The 22560-nt window shown below is 46.1% G+C and overlaps 1 protein-coding gene across 1 annotated transcript in view; it reads right to left on the bottom strand.

Moving 5' to 3' along the window:
* Positions 1-22560, bottom strand: part of LOC142566359 (neuropeptide F receptor-like) — a 338465-nt gene that overhangs the window by 290040 nt on the left and 25865 nt on the right. The window contains exon 2 of the mRNA XM_075677302.1: positions 3923-4030. The gene's annotated coding sequence lies outside the window, so the exon portion shown is untranslated. The remainder of the gene's footprint in view (positions 1-3922; positions 4031-22560) is intronic.

Below are 22560 nucleotides of genomic sequence, written 5' to 3'. Positions count from 1 at the left end.
TGTCTGGGAATTGCTCATGCGAATAATTCCAGCGCAAGAGGTTTTCTTAAATACGAACCCACGACTTTCGGCGCATTGCACGCCGAGTGATCGGCATAATGTTGTCACCAACTGAGAAAGCGTGAGTATACATTGGTTTCGCCTTTACATTTATGCAGATATTTGCCGTCTTCATAGATGCATCAAATTTGCATCCCCGCAGATGCTACCTACCTAGATCAGGGTTGTTGATCAGTCTTCTTCCAATTTGCAACAATTTCGAGTGTTAAATTTTTTTTTAATGCTCAGAGAGTTAAACTTTTAGAGACTATCCTGACAGTGTGACGCATTTTACGAGAAATAACAGAATACAATCAGCATGGTAAACGTGGCTTAATTTAACACTGTGCCTTACAACAGAATGGATGTGGCTCTGCCGCTGCCGAGCCAGGACCAGCGGCAGCAGAACACAACGGGGCCTAAAGAATCAGTCTGCAGCATTGTCCCTTCTGTATGCATTCATTTGTCTCTGCTACACTCTATTACCTTGTCCAGGCGAGACGACTTGCAGCAGAGTCAGTAACTCAGCAGTGGTAGGGCTCTCTTCTTTTCTCTTTTTTTTTCTCATTATTAACACACAGTAGCCGAATTCGCGAAGCAAAAACCAAACCTATGGTCTATCCTTATTCCTAACTGATGGCTAGCTGATGATGTTCCCCAGCATGCATCGAAATTATCGCGCCGCAGTCATATAATTTTTTTTTTGCAAACCATCGCTGATGTTAGCGAGGCTATTTCCTCCTCCTTTCACGAGCATCGTCAATGATCAATTATTAGGAAGGCATAAAGTGAGCAAGCTGGAAAGGTAGAATTGTAGAAATTATTTGCTGAGCTTTGTCTTTTACCTTTCAGTTACGGTACGTTTTGCTTTGTTGTCTTGGGATACGTTGATGTCAGCTTGGTTTGTTTACGTATTCCTCCCATTCAATCATAGTTGTTACCGGTCTAAATTTTCCAGCATTTCAAATAAAGGCTCGGCTAGGAGAACCAGTGCCTGTCCTGTCAGTATACACGGCGTCGAAGCCCCTTCTCTCTCTTTCTCTTTTTTTTTTCTTTTGTATGTGCGGGTGCACTGGCAGCCTCCCTTCGTTCTGCTTCCTTTTGTTGTGCGAAAAAGTAAAAAGGCTCAGCCTTGAGCCAATGTTTCAAGAAGAGGACTTGTTTTTTTCAGGGCAACAATTGCTTTTCTTGACAAGACAGAAAAGCAATTGTTCCCGATAGGAAAAGAAAGCCTTGAGAAACTTCAACCCTAGGTGTACCGACAACATGACAGGCTGTTCTCGCGCCCTCTGTAAAGTTTGTAAGCAACTTCGAAATTACGAAAGAGATAGCACTGCAAGCGACTATGAGCACCAAATCAAATCCAGCTTTGAAGCAGAAAAGAAGAAAATCGTCATTCACCCGGCTGTGGTGCGAAGCTACAAAAAAAAAAAACCGTACGGGTATCTCATAAAGAGAACCTTCCTTCCCCTTGCTGGCTTCCGTAGAACTAATTTGCAGCATCATTTACATGCTGGAATGTTCGCTTTCTCAAAAACAACATAGCGAGACACAGGGCAGTCAGTGAACGTTATATTAAATAGACACCGTTCGGAGCACTGCAACCAACAAGCACCAATGTTTCAATTCTTTGAATCTCTACAATCTATCAAGGCTTTGTAATATATCAACTACACAAATTACAGGATTATATATAGCAGCGTTTGACTCTCGCAATCTTACATTAGGTCGGAACAAATGTGAGTATATCCCCCTTTTCCGCATATTTTTTTTTGTTGTTGTTACGAGCCACGCTTCCCTGAATGCTTTTTTATATACTGTCAACATTTACTGGCTATAGTGTATTTTCTTCATTCAATTTTCTTGCTCTCTCTTAGCTTTCGGCAAGACGTGTATATGTACTCATTATTTTCATTTCCTAGGGACACGTCTGCTATCAACCTGACACCTCTTGATGTCACTCAAATCTTTAAAATTCGCTGTTCAACTGTCCAAAGCCTATCTCCACTTACTGTTTTCCTGCGAAAACTAAGCACGCGGATTTACAGCTCCCCTTCAGCCAAAGAAAGCAGTTGTTGCCCTGATAAAAAGAAGTCCACTTGCCCCGAAACGCTGGCTCTGGTCGGATGTTTTCCTTATTCGCCCACTCACTTGATCGCGAGTCCCCATCGCCCTGCGGCATCTTTGTTTTGTTTCTCTTTTCCAAGCACCGCCCGGATTTTAAGTCCTCCTTATACCTGATAATTTTATAAAGTTCTTGCGTACCGTAGTCTCTGCGAGAATTTATAGTGCGTTATTTCTCAATAAAGTGCTCTACCCCACGCACGAATGTACAATAAGCTTCAGCCGGAGTGTTCTGTCGTCGTTGCCAAACACAATTAGCCACAGAAACAGCAGGAAACTAGCCCGGGGCTCGGTGAGATCAAGCACTGACCTTCCAAGAAGAGAGAACCTTTACCTTTAACGTAACAGTACTGCCGCCAGAAAACTCGTTCACGAGCTTTTTTTGTTTTCCTTTGTTTTACGAAGTACGAACCAATAACGCCCCAAGGGCCGGCAGCTCGCTTTCCGTGGCACTACTCGAGATCGATCGCGGACGAAGACCCAGAATGGGCCGCGAACACACGCAAAGCGAGACTACGACAGGCCGGTGCGATTCGTTCTCATTGCGTGCGGAAAGCGGAAATGAGTGACGCACTTCCGTAGTCGCGCCTGCTTCGGCTACTCCAAGTTAAGCCATCTGTGGCTTGTCTGGGCTCCTGATATCTTTTTTTTTTCTTCTGCGTGTGGTATTGGGGTCGTGAGAGTTCAAAAGCTGGTTAGCATGAAGAGCAAGTCTAGAGCAAAGGTGTAAGCCCAAATACAGAGACTAGCGACTTCGATGAATGCAAAATATGGCCGACCAGTACAGGCAGGCAAGTTCGCTTCACGCGCTAATGAATCAACTCGGTTCAGAGGCGCTGTTTTCACAGTGATTCGCAGTTGTTCTACTTAGTAAAAGTGTGCCTTCTTTTTTAATTGTATACGTTGTTTGCTCAAGTCGCTCAAGAACCATTTGGAGAATACCGAAACTTCAGGCTGACATCCGTAACTTTAATTCATCGTTTTATTTGTCATCAGTAGGGGCCACTACGCAACAAAGGGTAATAATTCTTTGAAATGAGCCGTTATTTTGCTGCCGCATATTTAAACAAACCTTGCTGTAGAACTACGCAAACACTGCTTCTTAGAAGCTTGAACTACTGCGAACTTATGGACGTCTTTATTACCAGCCATTCATTCATATCTGGCCGTACAAGGTTGCCTCCAAACCCCATTTCGTGAAGGGCACTGACAACCACCGTCAATAAGACTCAAGACGGTGGATCAACTATAGCATCGCAGTTGTGTTAGGCAAGCAATATGACGTAAATCAGCCCTTACACCACCCAATTTGTCGACATATCTTACATAGTTGAGCTTAGTGACTCTCCGGCGGTTTATCCCTTCTTCTGAGTGGGACGTAAGTATTCGACTAATTATTTACGCCTGCACGGAACCGCCGTCGCGTGCCGTCCTGACAAAGGATACTCCAACCGATTACCGCAAAGGCACTGGCATCTAAGTCACGATAAGGCATAAAGTAAATTACATGGCGAGAAGCAGGTCTCGTGCTGGCTTAAAACAACTTGCACGCGCAAAGACGAAGTCCAGCATTTTACCGACACCGTCGATGGCGTTCGTTCTACCTTTCACCTGTTCGAGTCATCCGACACCACAAGTCGGAAGCAGAAACGACTCAGAGGAACGACTTCCGGCTGGCCCTTTACCAGGCGACTGCTTAATAGATGACCCGGACAACCGATCGCGTAGCTGTGCAAGGAACATGAAGAATGGAGCTCACCTTCGCAGATGGCTGGGGTCTCCGAGTTTGCTTGCTTCAGGGTGGGGGGACTCAGAGGAGGCGTCGAGCACCGATCTACACGGTGCGTCACGTTGGGGGACGGCCTGGCTGCGCCAGGACAGAAAGGAGCAGAACATGTCAGTCGTGCGCAGTGTTGCACCGTAAAGGACATATTTCTTAAAGTGGCGAAAATAGACACGCACAAGGGAGGGAAAGAGGAAGGAGGTGCGTACGTGTGCAAGGTATCGAGAGAGGCGTACCTATGAGACGGTATACGGCCACCGTGTATTTCTTTTTTTTATCTATCATTTGCTGCTGGAAGTGATGCGCGCTAGTGGCCTCCGCCCTGAGACCAGGCGGCAGAAAGCGTCTCAAGCTTTACCTCGGGAGCTCCTATCCAAATACACGAGAAAGGAGAAATTGTTTTTCTCGGCAACCACTGCAACGAATTTGATGAATTTTGTTGCATTTAAAAGAAACAGTTAAAGTACAGTGACAGTTGGTAGTAAATTTTCTATTCAGGCTATCACTTTTCTAATAACAATTGTTGAAAATCACAAATTTTCAGGAAACTAAACTATCAAATTTAAAATTGTAACTCAGCAATGAGAAACGATATCACAATTCTGTAAATTGCGTCTAATAGTACATCTAAAGCGAATAAAATTGATGTATTCTACGTGGTTTTCAAATATACCAGCAATATGTGAGTAAGACTTTCACAAAATATTTGTAAACAATGTTACAAATTCGCGTACGACATAACCTGATGCACGAAATCTGTCCACTTTGGATGCTTCAACGGATACAGTCTCCAGAACTGCGACATCTGTTCTTAGTGCAGTGCTACGAGTTTAAAACCATTTTTCTTGTATTCCTTTTTTTTTTCAAAGTTAGCAATTTTTGAAGATTTCTTTAAAAACATTCAAGCCTTAAATCCAAATTCCGCTTGTAACAGTCGCTAGAAGTTATCTTTATCTCTCAAATACAACAAATTTCATTACCATCGGCCTTGTGGCTATCTCAGAATAGTGTTTCAGCGTTGTGCATGCATTTCAATAGGTGGCGCCGGAGTTCAGCCCGAGCTAAAGCTTCCTCTTAAAGTAGGTCAGTCTGTACGCGACTCAGTATCTGACGCACTGCAGTGATCGACAAGATTTCGCCCGGACAGGAAGCGTCTGACGTTTCTGTTTTTGCATAATGAATTCGGAAAACCGTCTTGAGCGTTCGTTCTCTCCTCTCCACAACGACTATTACTAGAGGAAACAGGCGCTGCAGTCGCTCAGCCACCGTATAGCAGTCGTGAGCATTAGACGGATCTTTCTACGATTCGCTGTAGATTCGTTCCCACAGCATGCTGCAACTGCTTTATTGTTTTGTCTTTTCGTACTTCAATTGTCTAGCCGCAGTCGTTTATTAGAGCAGTCGAGTGTTTTCCAATTACAAATAATTCCTAGCCTAGCATTAGGTAAGTTAGAACGCATGCACAAAGTCACAACGCTTTCGAGTATTGATGTGGGTAAACCTAGCTAAAGTTCTCTTAGTAACTCTCACACGGTATACTTTCTTATAGTATACTTTCTTACTTTCTTTCTTACTTTCTTAAGCTGCTATATGTGGTCCGTAGTGTTCTGGAAACAATCTAACGACAAACACTGCTGGTTAAACCAGATAAATTTCGCCCCACAAATATATTCTATAAAAACTTTCAGTTTTAAGACACCACAAGATAGTGTGAAGCCACAGAGACCGTGTTCAGTGAAATTTTCGTAGGGCCCATTGTTGCAACAGGCTGCGCACGTCGCCAAACCAGCTATGGACACCGACACAAGAGCCAGATTTCTTTTTTTATTGAAATCAGAATGAAAGGAAGAGACGTGGTCGCCTTATAAACATGACGGCTACTCCTCTTCGCATAGTGGAAACAACAATATAAAAAATATATGTAAGAAAATGAAAAGAAACCATGTCATATGGTTAGAAAGTGCACAGTCTTATACTCCCATGAACATAACAATATGAAAGTCAAATACAAGTTGCACCATAATTAGTTCGTAAACAAAGTCAGAAACACACACAAATGGCCGTGATGTAGACTGCGATGAGCATATAAACAGATGAGGAATTACACAGAGTTAAAATAATGCACGCACAGAATACAAAAAAGTAAAGCACGTAATATACAAGCACTAATAATTACAAATAATAGAAGCAAGTTATAGTAACATTGTGCGACTATTCAGTGCCAGATCCTCTTTCGCTATTATTAGTACGAAGCTCAACGTTGCTCATCCTTTACCGTCGGTACAAAATTAACCTCTGCTGAGCAAACTATTTTTCTTAAACTAGACAGCCTGTGATCTTGTTGTTTCTGTTACTTGAATACGTGCGTGTAGTTAAGGTAATTGGGGGGGGGGGGGGAGTCTCCATTCGTAGAAAGCTAAATGTACACGCTTTGCGTATGCTTTGGTGTTGCGTGCTATTATATGTGTTTCAAAGCTGTTCGCCCCCGCACGCTTGTTGTTGTTAAAGAATCTCAGCGGTTTATGTCAGTATATACAGGGTGTCTCATGTAACTTGGCCCCGCAAATAGAGAATAGAGAAGCCCGCAAATACACGCAAAATTGCCGCGCGACTGGCCGCTCGAAGCACTTTGCGTATTATCACTTGACACTCGGAAAAACACTTTTACGTAGCACATACTGAGCAACAGAAAGCTGTATCGGGAGTTTTTCATGTTCCTCTACAATTTTCTCATTCCCACTTTTAATCTAATTATAATATTTGATAAGCTGATTAATTAATCGAGACTAATTATCTAATTAGGTGAAATGCAAAAAAATAGTTTGAATGCCTCCAAGCGACGGCAAACAACATTACCTTGGTTTAGAACGACAGAAAGCTGAGCTAGTCGGTGTCTGCACGCCTTACCCCTTGTTTGCATTATCTTGGTTCTGTCCAGCTACGTGGCATTCCCATATTATTAACATTTGGCTCAAGTTACGTGGGACGCCCGGTATATTCAGTAAATGAGAGAAAAACGGCAGATTTTTCATCGCCAAAAAAAGCACTCTCTTTCCTGTGCATGTCTTTTAGCCTCATATCTCTAAACCAGAGAGCCTAAAACTCCAAGGTGAGGTCCTCGCCTGCTCAAAATGGATAAATAGGTCATAAAGCCTACTGTCCATTACTGCAGCTACGACGACGGTGATTCCATAAATGCGCCTGAAGACTTCCCGCAGAAGCTATGGCCTTAGAACAGCTGATAATGTGCTCGTTTGAAGCTTGTCATTGGACCGCCACTGTCCAACAGATTTTTTTTTCGCTCTCTCGTTTAAGAGCTCACAGCGTTAAACATATGGGTAAGAGTGCGCATGACTCTATTTTCTTCGCGGATGGTAAATCAGGCTGCTAGAGTCATTCTCAGTGATGTAGTCGTATTTAAGAATGAATGATAAATTTCCCTGTTTGATTAATCCCTTCATAGTTTCATTGTTTCACGTCATTCGTCATACTTCTAGTTATTTAATTCTTGTTCATAGTAAATAAACCATTAATGATCAATGTTTTTGCTCAAGATATGCTCCACTATCGATACAGTTTACCGGTGCTCATAGAGGAACCAATGGCGTATCGTCTGTTGCTGAGCAGGACGCGTCCAGCTAGCGCCACGAGGAAGTTACCTTGTTTAACGTCACCTTGTTCCCTCTAATGAAGTACTCCACTGTAGATTCCAATGGCAGTTTTATAAAGTACAGCGTTCATCCTAAATCTATATAATCAGGCACATTCAGGGAGAGAAAAAAAAAAGTGGGCAATAGTACAATTTAAACAACCTCTCACTAGGGTTGGGCATAGCAAGCAGACGAGCGTGACGTGTCGATTACGCAGTGACGGTTATCCCCGCAAAGTGCGGGGCCGTTGCGTAACTAGCCCCCCCCCCCACCCTCCCCTCCCCCAAATATTTCCGGCTGGCGCCCTGGTCCCATTTATGCCTGGCAGGCCGCCTGTGAACGACGGCGCATATAATTCGAACGCCCATCCCAGACAAGTACAGGATGGTACACGCCTTGGCAGACCAAGGGCCTGGTCAAGGTAATAGCTGTATTATTATGCCCCCCACTGGATGCTTCGGACGCACACTCACTGTAATTTGTGCGCAATAGTGCGCCCCACCGATCTTCTTTTAATAGTTCACGGCCGCCTTTGTAGGCGCCTAGCGGTGAAAGTGCGCACACTCGAGGTAGGCGCGCAAAACAAATTCCTATGCGTTTTGTCTTCGCCCTTCCCACCTTGCGAAGGTTCTGGCCAATTCGAGAACGAATGGGGCCACAATAAAATTTGGCTGACTCTGCAAGACGTGGTTGGCTTCCATCTTTCGGCAGCGTTCTTTCGATCGCTGTATCCCCGAACACCAATCTAAAATGGGAGTTCACACCAATCCATAATATTGCGCATTTACAAGTGATGGACGCAGCATATTCTTCTCTTTCTTTCATCATTTCTTCTTTCTTTTTTTTTGGTTTTACGCTCGCATGCCTGCACTAGCGACGCTCTTCACTCGTCGGTACTACCGCTCGTACGTGATAAGAACGAAGGGCCCGCCGTTAGCTCTTGCAAAGCGAACGCGACCCTGACCGATTTGCTTCCTTTCCGGCACGTGTGGATACTGTATGAGCAGCGCTTAGTTTAATGATGACTAGACGAAAACGGAAAGAAAACGGTGCTGCTCAGATTGCCGTGCTTGTTTTTTTTTATTTATTTGTTTATTTACTTATTTATTTATTTATTCCTCTAGCGGAAATTCAAAATTTACCACCCGAATTCTCGCGTCTCATCGAGTTTCCTTTGCGCAGGGGGACCGAAAGGGCCACATACATATATTCTGAAACCAGTGTGCTGCGGGATACGAGTAAAAAAAAACAATAAAGAAAAAAAGGCCGGGCTCACGTACGCGGGTAGGTTTCCTTGCCGGGCTGTCGTGACAAGCAGCCTTGGAAGTGATTTTCGTCCCTGGACGCCGCTATACGTGTCGTGCACACAGCACACACCCTCCTTAGGCATAAAAGAAAACAAAACTGTGGGAAAACATGGACAGGGAGGCGCGAAAAAAGAGCGAGGGAAGATGGAAGCTAGTGGAAGAATGCCATATCAAAGCAAACCCGAGCAGCACAATATATATATATATATATATATATATATATATATATATATATATATATATATATATATATATATATATATATATATATATATATATATATATAAGACAGAAAGCGACTATGAATTCCGTCGGCGCCCCTTCTTAATTCAGCAATATCGGCACCTTACGCTGTCCAGCGCCCCGCGCTTCGTAAATTCTTATCTCGCCGGCTCGCGTGTCAAATATTTCCTCTGCCTAATTAAGAGCGGCGCGGACGAGAAACGGGACATGCGGTCTGTGCCCGAGGCGAGGCAGGGTCGGGCATTTCCGACGGGCCGGCGGCCGCAGAAGAGTGTGGCGCACGGACTGTGCCGATCAGTGGGTTAACTCGAGAGGATCGCCAATAGCCGAGCAACAAACATGCTGGCTGACGGTGGCGAAGTCGCCTGCCCGCGACGCAGTCGTCGGCAACTGACCCGAATTTCGTGCCCTTCTCGAAGGTGTCTGCATGGATGTGACTGGCGCGGGAATTCTCGTCGGGCTGTTCGCGACAGAAAAAAAAAACGATAAAAATTAAACTCTTCGAACAAAGGGAGTTTCGCGGTATTTAAAGACAAGGCGCGCAATCGAACTCGATGGGAGAGCCGGAAACACTGGGTCGCATGCTCGCTTTAGGAGGAAGTCAGGCCTGTCGTGCTACGGGATCGGCTGTTATGTAGTGCGGCTTAGTCCCGCGTCCACCGCGTCTTTCCCACCGCTTCGGCTCACCCGCATTCCTTCCGGGCAACAAAACTTGCTGCGCGGGCCCCTGCTAGACGTCCGAAAAGGCTTGAGAACGCTGACAACCACGTGATGGTCCTTGCGTGCGTCAGCACAGTTTCTTCTGCTGATACCCGCCGTGTTGGCTTAGTGGCTTTGGCGCGGCGCCACTAAGCACGAGGCCACGGTATCGTATCCCGGCCACGGGGGCCGCATTTCGATGGGAGCGAAAGGAAAGAACGTCCGTGTACCGTGGATTGAGTGCACGTTAAGAAACCCTAGGCGGTTAAATAAATCCAGACACTACGGCGTTACTTATAATCAGATCGTGATTTCGGCACGTGAAATCCCAGGATTTTCTTATTCTTCTCCTGATCCTCTTTGTTACGGAGGCTTGCAGAATGGCGGTCGTAGACTGCGGGTATTTCCGGAGGCGGGAGCCGCCCTCGTCAGCCTTCCTCAAGCGCAAATGTGTGAAAGGTGTTCTTTTGAATAATACTTTAAAGCATGCATTGTCTCGCTGTGCCTCCGAAAGAACGAGTATCTTGAGAACGGGGAGTCACGCTGTTTTATAAAAAAAGACGATGAAAAAAAGAAAGATGGGCGCCTCTTCAAACATGTGATTTGTCAGTTGTAGACAGACTCATGCAAAGTCGTTGGTGTTGTTAATGAAGTGTGCGACTGTAGATGTACTGCCGTGTGGGCAAAACACAACTGAGGAGAGCATGATTAGCTTCGACAATACGCGCACATTCAATTTTGATCGGGGTGATGTCATTGAATTTGTTTGTTTGTTCGTCGCGTGCTCCAGTGTCACGTGTTGATGGCACAAGAAGGGGTGGACACGACGATAATTCGTTTTTTTTTTCTTTTTAGTGACGACTCTAACCAGAATAACAAGAGCCAGTCACAGAGCTGCATTCTGTGTACCTATAATTGTACATTTTTACCATGCGGGCCGCCCTAATCTCAGCAGAAAAAAAATTAAATCTTACAAGTATACACCTAACAGGCTCATCTAATAGGTCTAAGCTTGAAGCTTTTATCTGGTTATTCCATTGGTAGTCAAGATTGTGGACATGAATGTAACGGACGTCACCTATCGTTTAGTGAAGTTTCACGTATATTCTAAGAGTGAGCTGCAATTATACGAACACAAATACACTTTCCAATCTTGCCATCCACCGGAATTTTGTTGCTGTATGATTGACAGTTGTTGCCGATTCGCTACGCTCTAAACTCAGTCGAAAGCTTATCTAATGCAGCCCGCCAAAGCCAAAGGCCATCCACCGCAGTGAGCACCGGCCACGTACACTCCTTTATCGAGGACCGGCGTGTAGTTATATATATATATATATACGCACCTCAATGAGCTCCTGTCGACACATGCATGCTAGACTCTTTTATCCACCTCGTCTCTAAATGTTTGTCAAAGCACGTAACGCGACACTGAACATTGAGTCAGAGAGAGCAAGACGAGAAAAGGCATTGAGTCAAAGAATTGGCCCCTGTCCAAAGGGGCTTGAAGATGACCTCAAACTATAGCGTATTATAGCTCGCACTGATTCTCGAGGCGGAGAACTTTTGGCACAAATCAAGAAATGGCCTCATTCGCTGCCAAAGATGAGAGGAACACATGAATGAAAGAATGAGAGCTGCGCATAGAGGGCAAGTAAGAGAGAGGGACACGAACGCAGTTAGGGGCGACTTGTATCAATGACCCAAATAGATTTATTTCGTTTGTTTCACGACTTTCTCCCACTCCGCGGGAAACAAAAGGATGGCTGGGAAGGACCTTTCTTGTGCTCCGCATTTTCCCTCGAACGGCGCACAAAGGGGGGAAACAAAAAACAGGTGGCAGAAACCGCGCATACACGCCAGAGCCATTTTCGCCAGAAACGATCGTAAAAACTTCGCGGTCGATGGCGCGCCGACTTCGATCCCTCCCTGTCGCCGCCCTCTTTATTTTTTGGAGAATACATGGCGGCGCGGGAAGCCACTCGCTGCGAGAAAGTAAATAAAATGTCCGAGAACGATAAAGCGACATCGGCGGCCGTACAGCAGGCAGAGAGCGCAACAGCGAGCCACCACCCGTAGGTCCGATAGCGTTTTTCCTGCCATAATAACAATAAAGGCACGAACATACGCACAAAAAGAGTATGGAAACTGCCGGAGCCAAGAACCGAAAGGGACGCGGGCTCGCTGACCGACCGTGGGTGATAAACAAAGCACTGGTCAAGCGGTGGGCTTCCCTGTCCGCCCTGCCGCCAGGTCCGGTAACCGTGCGCTCCGATTTGGAGTGAGGAATACCGCATTGCGTGTTGCCCACCGAAGCACAGGCGTGTCACGCTGGCCAAGAACGTGCGCCGACGCGTGGCTATTTGTGACTCGCGTCATCTGCCTGAGCGCGACATGCGAGGCACAGCGCGTATTCGGCTGGCACTCGTGCAGCAGTGCCCGCGTTTCGCCCTCGGTCGTCTACTTCACCAGCGAAGAAAGCAGCTGCACGACGAAACAGCCTGGAGCGGTACAGCCGAGCAAGCTGGTGGGCAGTCGTGGCGGAGGGAGGGAGAGGCGTGTCCGTGTTTCGCCTTTCTCGTACCTGAAGCAATAAATTTATCACTGGCATTCGCGATATTCCAGGACTGCCCTGCGCACTATGATGCACTGTGCGCGAGGAATTCATTATGGTATTCCAGCGTAGTAGTGTCGCTTGTGTGGCTTTTTTGAAGGATTGGTCTAGTTGGTGATGTGTCATCCGGCAAGGATAAGAGCGCCAAAGCAGCACAAACGACGAGATAACAAACTAGAAGTTGAGGCACCTACTGCCAGCTACATTGGTTTATTACGAAACGAAAATTTAGGCTCTTTTTCTTTTTATTCCAGTGTCTGCCATCTTCCTTGTGCCTTTTAAATGCAGCAGGGCAACTATGCCGACTAGCACCAATTTACACTTGTTTAATGGTTAAAGCAACGCCCAGCCAAAACCTATATATATCTAGAGAAAGAGAGAGAAACGGGTTGGGAAAGGCAGGGAGGTTAACCCGGAAAGATTGTCGTTTGCTACCCAGTAGTGGGGCAAGGATAAAGGGAAGTGAATGATGGAAAGAATAGCGGAGAGGAAAAGCAATGGCATGGGAAGAAGATTGAGGAGCCATCACACCCTGTGAAGGTGCTCGACAGCGAAGCTGCTGTGGTGGTATAAATTATGTTAGGGACGTAGTAGTTCTGCGGAAACCCGCAAGGTGGAGAGAAGTAATGAATAAAGGGAAAATCAGACATCCACCCGTTCGTAGCAATTGTTACAAAGGAACGAACGGGTGGATGTCATTGCTACGAACGGGTGGATGTCTGACTTTCCCTTTATTCATTACTTCTCTCCACCTTGCGGGTTTCCGCAGAACTACTACGTGAAACACTTGCCTTTGCTTCGTATTGTAGACAAATTCTACTTCGCCCTGCCATCTGCTAGCCGCCTGGTTAGCTCAGATGGTAGAGCGGTAGCCCCGGAAAGGCGGTGGTCCCGGGTTCGAGTCCCGGACCAGGACGAATGTTTCTTCAACTAAGAGGCTTTTCTTTCGGGGAACCCGTTTGGGTTTCCTTTTTAGCAATTGCTACGAACGGGTGGATGTCTGATTTTCCCTTCATTCAAATTATGTTAGTATAGAGTTTTGTTTGTATGCAACTCTTCAGGCGTACGGATCAGGCGTGGCCCTCCCATAGCGAACGGTGGCGCGAAATAGTGCCGAAATTCCCCTTGGTCACCTTATCAGGCGCGCACTACATCACGCACTACGTCATACGTACACACAGCTACGGCCAAAGGGCTTTTACGACGACGCTCTAAAGACGCAGGTGTTGTCGACGCAGCGGCGACGAAGCGCCGTTTAGGCGCAGGTGGCCGTGAAACCGAGCGTCGACGCGAACGACATTATGCGTCGACCGGAGCGCAGCCCAAAGCAGTGCACGAAACAAAACACGTTTCCTTTTTGTAATTTGCTATCAAGCGAGCTTCCTGGTTAATTAGCTGAATGAAACTTGGAAGGACTAGAGTTTTATTCTAGGGGACAAAGATGGGGCTGTCCGTTTCCCTCCCGTAGAAGCCCATGTATTGTCAGCAGACGGGAATTCCAGAATATTTACAACTTCACTGTGAACTACGTAATTGCGAAAAGTAATTGAAGATCGTCGTAATGTTAGAGTCGTCTTAGCGGTTATTTGCCTATGCCTTTAACAATATTACTTTAAATAGGGTCTTATAAGTCAAATACTTATGTATCCTACAATATACGATTTTTCATGGTCGAAACACATTTATGTCACCTGTAACAAGGCCCTTAAATGACTAAGTTACTTACATCGTACGCTGCGTCTTGCTCTTCAAGAAACTAAACTTCTTACATATAAACCCTCATTCGCACCATCCTCGAGTATGGCTGCGTTGTATGGAATCTATACAAACACTGTGACGTCAAAAAGCTAGAATCAGTGAAAAAAAAGGCAGTGCGTTTTGTTTGTAAAAGATAGGGCAAGGAATTTTTCCCGTCTGACTCTCTTCCCCTTCTTCGTCTCACTCCTCTTGCAGAGCGTCGCAAACTTGAATGCCTAAAATTCCTTCACATGTTAATCACTTCTCCTCGCCTCTCCTCTCTAGATAACTATTTGACTTTTTCCAAACCCTCCTGTACGAGGAGTCACCATCTAAATATCTGAACCTTTCTTGCCCGCACTGATTCCCTTAAACACAATTTTTCTCCAACAATGGAAGTGCGGAATTCATTACCGGGTAACATCCGTTCACTACCACTGAAACAATTCACGCAAGCTTGTTTATAAATGTTTATATGTTTATTGTTCATCCCACTCCTGCAATAGCCTCGTGAGGCTGCTGTATGTATAAATAAATAAAACGAATAAATAAATTTGTTTCGGAATCGTTTCAATAAAACAACAGTTATAGCTGATTTCTCTAACCATACTCCCTCCGTAGATGTCCATCTATTTTTGACAGCAGACGGGAATTCTGTAACGTTTACAACTGCACTGTGAACTAACTCATTAGGACAAATAAATTTCAGTGTGATTTTTTTTCAATATACCTTCATTAAATTGAGAGATACAGATAACTCACAAGAAAGTTGGCTTTGCCACAAGGCATTTTTTGTTCACCGCGCCGATTTTTCCAGAGGGCAGGCATAGACAGCTTCCCTGTAAAAATAATGGAGCTCGGGAACGTCCGTGAGCACTATAGTCTCTCTGATAGGCCACTAGAACGCAAAAGTTTCAAGAGTGAAACGGTAGAGTTGCGTACCATCGAGATAGACCAGGTGTTAGTCGAAGCCGCAATGAAGTGTCAGTGGAATGCATTCGCGAGTTGGCACATTCCGCTGCATTTCAATGTTCTAATGGATTGTGACGAGCAAGCAGGCGAAGTTTCCGCGCTGCATTAGGCCCTGAAAATGGCACACGCACGCGCTGGACTTCGTGGGCGATACGCATTGCTTCTTCGGCATTTTCACGGCGCCCCAATGACCCGGCAGCTACATAAATTCGACTGCGTGCCAGTTTTCAACATAGGGGGGATGATATTTCCATACTTGAGATACCAGCCCTGCATGAGGGCCGTGTAGTAGCCTTGACGGTCGAGTTTGGACAGCCGGCTTGGAATCACAAAATATGGGCCACCTGTTAGGTGGCTGTTGATGTCTGTAGTCAGCAGCGCCTCTGAGAGCCGCAAGTTCCGATTGCGTTGGTGCTGTGGCCTTTACGAACGCCAACTGTTTCCGTGTGGGCATGACGCACAGTTCCTCGTGCAACTTTTGGGACTGCGACGAGGCCATAGAACATAGGCTCATCTACTTCCCTTCTTTTGTTAATGAAATACAGACTTTGCGTGCTTCTTTAAGCCGGCTGGGTGACAGAGCTTTCGCAGGAAAAACAATATTGGGACCACGCACTCAACCGTCATATGCGCAGGAAGCCACCAAAGCCCTGCTGCACTTTCTAAGAATGACCGGGCTGGGCGACCGCCTTTGAATGCGCGGTTAACGCAGTGCTCTGTGCGCGCGCATCGCTTGTTATCCCTTTTCTTCTCTCTTTCTTTTTTCCCCTGTTCTGGCCACTTCCCCCTCCCCCAGTTTAGGCTAGCAAACCAGGTGTAAGCTGGTTAACTTCCCTGTCTTTCTTGTTCTTTCTCTTACTCTTCCTTCTTAATGGTTTGTTTGCAAAGTACTCCACTGTTAAAAAAGTTATGTTCTGGTTAGAAGTCGCTTCTGGTGCTTACACTACTCTGGCCTGAAACAGGCACGTACCCAAGGGGAGGCCCGCCCCCCCCCCTCGAATTTAAGTTACCCCCCCCTCCCCACCCCGTCCACACCACCAATCCTCACACACATTCCTAAAGCGCCGCGAAATCAATGTTGAGACTTGACAGCTATTCGGTGGTCACATTTTGCTGCCTTTTTCACTCCTTTTGAATGCCGGTATTTATCGGCATCTCCTGGGGTGTGAAGGCCAGTTTTCTCAACAATTCAGTGCCCACGCGATTAACTCGAGGTGCGTTCAGTTGTCACCACCTATTCAACGGTCAAGCGCGAGGCTGTTGCTTCGTTAGTTCAACCTTTGTTTAGACTGAACCAGGGACCAGGAAAGGGATTCGGCTCGTAGTCAGCTGGTCTGTATTTATTTTATTTATTTATTTATTTATTTATTTATTTATTTATTTATTTATTTATTTATTCCTCAAATGCCCTGGAGAGGGGTTTTAAATGAGGGGTGGGCTGCTTCAAAGGAAAATGCGTTCGATGGCAGTCCTGAATGCAGTCGCACTGGAGTGGTCCGCCGCATCTTCAGGCAGATCATTCCAGTCTCTCGCTGTACGCGGAAAAAACGAAAAAACGAATGAAGATGGGATGATGTGCCAATCGGGGCATGATAAAACTTGTGATATAGAATGAGCCTGTACACTTGACGTCTCGCTTCTAGTCTAGGAAGATTCGCATTAGATTTTAGTGCTGTAACACTTGTATATGAAGAATAGTCATGGAAGATAAATCGGGCTGCGCGGTTTTGGACAGATTCAAGCATGTTAGAAAGATTAGTATGATGAGGGCCCCAAATTGAGCATGCGTATTCAAGTTTGGGCCTTACCACAGATTTGTAGGCAAGAGTTTTTACCGGAGGAGGGGCAAATTTCAGATGTCGCCGGAGAAAGCCTAAGGTGCGGTTAGCCTCGTTACTTACTTTAGCGAAGTGAGAGGACCATGAAAGATCTTGCGTTAAGATAAGCCCCAAGTATTTATAACAGGTCACAGATGATATTATTGAATTGCCTAAGAGATATGAGGGTGCTACATAAGAATACCGACGATTGAAAGAGATTAATGAGGTTTTATTTACATTTATTGACATTAACCATGTCTTACACCATTTTTCGACTGTTTGTAAGTCACGCTGCAGGACAGGGATATCTGAGCTATTTTTAATGGGTCGGTAAATAACACAGTCGTCCGCAAATAGGCGTATGTTAGAAGATATGTCATTAGGAAGGTCATTAATGTTGATTAAAAAGAGGAGGGGGCCAAGAACAGAACCTTGAGAAACCCCAGAAAGCACAGGAGACAAAGGGGATGAAAAGTTATTTGCAAGAACGAACTGTTGCCGGCCGGTCAGAAAGCTGCGCAACCAATTATAAATTAGGGGATTGAGATTCAGGACTGAAAGTTTCAAGAAAAGACGGTTTTGGGGTACCTTATCAAAAGCTTTCTCGAAGTCTAAAAACAATGAGTGTCCGGGTACATTAAGGTCTAATTGGGAACTGATGTCATTTATAAAGAGTGCAAGTTGAGTATCACAAGATAAATTGTTAAGAAATCCGTGCTGACTATGATGAAAAAAGTTGTTAGAAATTCGAAATCTCATGATGTGGGAAAAGATGACATGCTCCATCAGTTTGGAACAAACGCTGGTAATGGAAATTGGCCGGTAGTCAAGACATGACTTTGAAGAAGCTTTTTTTGGGACTGGAATGATCTTACCTGTCTTCCAGTCCTGCGGCACCACTCCAGACGAGAGTGACTGTTGAAAAATGTGCGATAAGATGACACTAGTGACATCTTTTGTATTCTTAAGCACTTTCGCGTTAATTTCGTCAATGCCAGCCGATGAAGTTAGCTTCAAAGATTCTATTAGTCTGCAAATGCCATGAGGTTCAAACGTGATGGCCGTCATGAGAGGATATTGAGGGTTAGGGAAATAAGGAAGATTGCCTTCAGATTTTTTTGTAAAAAGTGAACAGAATGTTGAATTAAGTGTTGTTGCAAGTTCAGTATCAGGGATAAGGACGCCATTTTGGTCAAGTATTTTTATCGATTTCTTTGGGCATGGATTGACAACCTTCCAGAAATCACGAGGGTTATTACGAGGGTATGCTTGAGGAACGAGTTGCGGGCGGAGAAAATGCCAGTTGAGTTTAAATTTCCCTTTTGCTTCACTATTACCTCGAGTGGCGGCTCGCCGCAACGCTGGCAGATCGTCGGAACTACGTACACGCAATACGGGAGTAAATAAAGTGCAAATTAAGATAATGCGAAACAGCGTCCATCATCAAACCCTGCAATAACCCTTAAACCCATAAGCAATATGATTGCGACCCGTTAGCTCGTCTGGTTTTCCCCTAACTGTGCAGCACTTTCTGTGCAAAATTGGCAACTGGAAACAAGAGTCGTAAGGAGTCGAGAAATTAAGCCAAGGCAACTGTCAAACAGGAAGAAAAAGCGAAAATTAACAAATTTAACCATTGTTTATGAAAAGATTTATGGATCAGTATCTTTTTATTTAAAAAGGAAGTAGAGAAAACGCTTCCGGAAGTGGAGAAGAATCTGTGTATATTGAATGACACTTCTACAGTTATCAGTGGAGTCTCCTGATGTAGCCACTTCTCTGCTGTGCTTACGTAGGTGTATTTCTAACCTTCCGGCGGTGGGTGCAGTACGTCTAGAACCACAGCGTCCTGCGCTCCTCGCGGTTGTATACGGGACTGGCGGCCACGCATCATTACGCAACTTCCCAAATAACAATACGAGTCGGTTTTGGCACTTCACTTGGCAGAGCAGTAAATGAGGGATCCAAAAGAACTATGATTGTTCAGAAAATATATATTCCTCTATAATTCTTGCAGAGCTAATAAAAAAGAAGACGCCACTATAGTCGGATACAACTTAAGTCTGCAGTGAAGCCTCGCGCACGCCCTCACAACCACCAGCCACTGTTCCTCCACGAGGCTGCAAATAATTCGTACTTCAAACTTTTCCTGTTACCAAAATAAGGCGGTAACCAAGAAAATAACATTATTAACGCATAATTTTATACATTTTCCCTCGTCCATTATAGTGGAATGGCGAAAGCCCAATTCTTTCTTGAAGTGAAATAAAATGCTTGCTTCGCTGCAACTATTGTAAAGTTTCACTTCAGGTGGCAGTGAAATTTCTTGAGTAAAACGGGCTCAGCAGTGAAATGAACTTTACCGCAGACTATTGAATATTGAACTAATTACGAAGTTTTATGTGCCGAAACCACGATCTGATAATGAGGCACGCTGTAGTACGGGGGTCTCCGGAAATTTGTACCACCTCGGGTTCTTTAACGTGCACCTAAATCTAAGTAGACGGGTGTTTTCGCATTTCGTCCCCATCGGAATGCAGCCACCGTGGCCGGGATTCCATCCCGCGACCTTGTGCTTAGCAGCCCAACCCCATAGCCACTAAGCAACCATGGCGGGTAGAGTTTTGAGCAGTGAAACGCTCAGACACCATACGCTTTGTCCATGTCTGTTGCACGCCTCATTGCTTCCGTCGATGAACAGACTCTTCAAGAACAGCAGACGCTCCGGAGGTGTCAAGTACGACACGATTTTGAAAAGGCCGCATGACGACGATTTTGTTTGCTTGTGTGATTGGCTGGCGGAGTAACACAACCCCGCGCGGTCCGTGATAGGGAGAGGCCTTCGTCCTGCAGTGGACATAAAATAGGCCGATGATGATGATAGAAATCTTTATTTTGCACTTTCATTTGTTTACTTGTTCTTGGCAGTGTTCTTCCTGCGCTTCTTTCCTGCGCGAGTCCATTAGATGCGTTTTCTTGTTTGCCAAGTAAAGATGAGGTGTATCTCACAGGAGTACTACCTGTGAAATACACCTTATTTCATTTCTCTTTTGCGGGTTTACGCGTCTTTATGGCGAATGGCGGGCGTTATTCACATTTGTACTAGTAAAGGTACTCACCCCTCGCATTTGCATAGAAAAGTTACTTTGGGTTGGGCCCTCCCCCCCCTGAAAAAAAATCCTGGGTACGGGCCTGGCCTGAAACATATCGTCACGAAAAATTGTGTTAATATTCACACGAAGACGCCGTGGGAACTCTAAAAGGGCTTTTGCTTCAGATATTTTCTTTTTGCACACTATTCTCGTGTAACAGTTGACAATGCATGACAATATTACCGCGCAGAAAACATTCAACTTTAAGAGCATATGAGTTTCAATTTGTGAATATGACAGCATTCAGTATGTAATATAAACTGAAATTGAGGACATATAAAAGAAGCCCACAGAGCAAGCATTATCCAACCACAACATCCTTTTTATTTTTCAAGGAACTCCAGCGTTTTGTAGCCTCCGTCCATGTCAAACATGAAGACGCGAGTTATCGAGAGTGGTCGAATAAAGGATATCTCAGGCGGCAACATGTAAACAAGGGTCCTTGTCTCCGTCAGGGCAACTGCTGAAGACAACTTCCCTCGTCGATACGTTGCCTCCAGTGGCATCCTTTGTTCGGCTACTGTTAATTACTAGACGCCTACGCCTTCCAGTGAACCTCTTTCACATAATTGGAAACGTTGGTTGCGCTTTTTAGACAATCACAAGGAAGGGAGAAAGGACCTTGTGATTGTCTAAAAAGCGTAACCAACGTTTCCAATTACTATGAACCAACTTGCCCAACAACGCATTCTGCTAAGCTCTTTCACATATACGAACACTCCAGTGTTAGACAATCTTAGTAGCGGTCATGCAATAAGGCTCTTATGACATCACAGTATTGCTGCGGTCATGCAATAAGGCTCTTATGACATCACAGTATTGATGCGGTAATGAATTCTCAAAGTGTTGCAGCGTAGTTTTTGTGCGTTCCGAGTTTTATTTTTCCTAATTCTACTTACGGCCTCTAGATGAATTGTTACTTTTTATTCACCGCTGCAATGAAGAGCTTGGAGAAATTAAGGTTTCCGCCACAGGACTTGTAGTTGTGACGATATTACTTTTGGCACTCGACGCTTTCGGCGCTGCACGTTGGTCCAGGTGTCGTAGGTAAACAGAAGGAAACGCGAGGGACAACCAGACGCCAGTGAACACGCCGCGGGGATAGCGACGAGCACTACCGGATATGGGAGCAACTTGCACGGCATCGGACGCCGCTGGGATTGGGTAACGGGACTCCTCACACCGACACCATAACGTCAACACGGATGCGAGCACTTGGGCATCGAGAAAACATCTTTTTTTTTTCGCACATCGCTAGCTTTGGGCCGATAGGGACGCGTTTGTCTTATTTCCAGTCGAGAGCGCTTATGCAAGATCAAGCCACGGGGCACGTCGTGGAGAACCCGTAGGCTGCAGGGCGCTTGTTTTCGCTAGCGCCGTTGCGACCCCCCGGCGACCGCCTCGGGCATCGCCCACACGTGCTTGCAAGCGCGTGCAATTCGGCTCATTTCCCGCCGCCTCCGCGCAAAGTCATCGCCGCGCGCCCGGCCACCAGCGACGAGAGATGCCGACGCTCCTCCCAGTTTGCTCCCACCGCGCGGTGATCGCGCTGGCGGCACAGCTGCCGATGCGGCCTCTGCCGTGCGTCTCGGTGCGCGTGTCTAGGTTATTTTCTCGAGAAAGCGCGCTATCACGGCCCCGCGGCCATCGCACACCGCCACGGCCGGGTATATACGGGCTGGCCACCGCGCATCCGGCGAACAATATCCGCGTTGGCGCTGGACAGCAGTCCAAACAACAAGAACCGCGCCGTCGCGCAGCCGAAAGACAAATCAATCGAGCTAGCACACACTCCGCGTACAAACACGAGCGCGCGCCTGGGGACGCTCAGCGATTGCGCCGCGCCTGCTTCGCCACCTCGGCCGCCTGCCCGTTGTGCCGCGGCAAAAGAAGTGTGACGCGCGCTTTCGCAGCACTCGCCACGCCACCACGCGATGCTCTGCTTCGAGCCGTCGGAGAGCCTGCCCGTACTGCGCGCTGATTGCTCGCTGTCTGCGCGTAATTGAATAGATAGGCGCGTGAAAGGGCTCTGTCGCTGATCGGTGTGTGTGCGTCTTATATAAGGACTGGCTCTGTCTCGAGCGCTCCTCTGTGTTCGTCCCTGCTCTCGGCAAACGGCTCGTTCGGGACCTCCGTTCGAGCAGCGCTGCACACTCATTGCTTGTGTTGACGCTATAAGACGCTTTGCGCGCGCCGAGCGCCCTTATACGTCGCGCTGTAAACGTCCGGCGATGGTTCATCGCCACAGAGACCGGTTTATACCAGCGCAGACGTCCTGTAGGCGTCGCTTTTCTTTTTACCCCCCTCCACCTTCTATTTTTTTCATTCTCATACCGGAAAGAAATAAGTCTGCTGAACAATCATGGGACGCGAATATACGAGATAAGCGGAAAGAAGCGACAGGGATATCGCCTCATCGGGGT

This window comes from Dermacentor variabilis, unplaced genomic scaffold (genome assembly GCF_050947875.1).
Source record: "Dermacentor variabilis isolate Ectoservices unplaced genomic scaffold, ASM5094787v1 scaffold_12, whole genome shotgun sequence".
Classification (NCBI taxonomy): Eukaryota; Metazoa; Arthropoda; class Arachnida; order Ixodida; family Ixodidae; genus Dermacentor; species Dermacentor variabilis.
Note: the sequence above shows the minus strand (reverse complement) of the source record. Positions and strands in the feature narration are given on the sequence as shown.